This window comes from Chelonoidis abingdonii, chromosome 11, assembly GCF_003597395.2.
Source record: "Chelonoidis abingdonii isolate Lonesome George chromosome 11, CheloAbing_2.0, whole genome shotgun sequence".
In the NCBI taxonomy this organism is placed as follows: domain Eukaryota; kingdom Metazoa; phylum Chordata; order Testudines; family Testudinidae; genus Chelonoidis; species Chelonoidis abingdonii.
The window spans coordinates 20,558,483-20,559,748 of record NC_133779.1 but is presented as its reverse complement, the minus strand read 5'-3'; positions in this window follow the sequence as shown (position 1 = coordinate 20,559,748).

Genomic DNA, 1,266 nt, shown 5'->3' with positions numbered 1-1,266 from the left:
TAAACTGCAGCAAGAGAGGTTTAGGTTGGACATCAGGAAAAATTTCCTAACTGGTTAAGCAGTTGAATAAAATGCCTAGAGAGGTGGTGGAATCTCCATCACTGGGATTTTTAAGAGCAGGTTGGACAAATACTGTCAGGGATGGTCTAGATAATACTTAGTCCTGCCTTGAGTGTGGGGACTGGACTAAATGACCTCTCAAGGTCCCTTCCAGTTCTATGATTCTATGATTTCCCTCCTTCCACACATATCCCATTCCCCTTTTCTTCTCCCGCTTTATCCTATCCCCATCCGGGTGTGTTTTCTCGCACCCCTGACTGATAAAAGTTTTACTGACAAAAGTGCTAGTGTAGATGTAGCCTTAGTCTGTTCAGAAAACATGAGTAAAGCTGCTGTACTATTCTGTCAATCAGCTAGCTTTTGCTGAAGAATTGTTAAAAATCATACTACTACTTGCTGTGAACACTGATCTGGAAGATCTGAATCACCTGAAAGGATCTTTCTAATAGCACACAACTGTAGCATTTGTTGCTGCCACTCTGATAAGCAGGACAGACACTTATGAAATCAACTGAGCCCCTATATATGAAGATAGAATTTTGTTCATACAATGATTTGCATCTGAAAACAGTTACATCCTGTTGGTACAGTTGAATGGGAGGATGAATTGTATTTGAATACTTGGAAGCCTGTGTACTCTCTGATTACAGATAGCTCTGTTTTGCCAACTGAATTTCCAAACAGCCAAGGACAAAAATAATAGACATAGAAAATTGGAGCACTTGCTTTCAGTAGCTTACCCATACTATAACTAGATAAAGTTGTACTTTACTAACTTTTTAGCACAGGCTTCTCATTTGCTGTATTGAGAATGAATTCCTCTCCTTTAATTTTAACAGTTCTTAAGCCTATATGGTTTTCTAAACTATTACATAATGTAATGTGCTACATTCTAGTTATCTGAGAGCTTATGCTATCTGTATATCCATCTGGTGTCATCTCCAATTAATCTCTGTTCACTAGTCTTATGAAAGATTGTTATATACAATGGCATGACCTGAACATTTTTATTCAAAGTTTAATTGATGTGTAAATAAAAATCAATACCATAAAAACAAAGGATTTTCTCTTGGGAAGAATTCCCATCACTGTGGCCTTTTACGTTTCTCATAGTAGTACTCCATCCAGCTGATAACAGCAGATCACACTCTACTTCCTATGCTACCTCTTTTTAAATGGTCTTTATAGGTTGTGTGGCAAATTGCC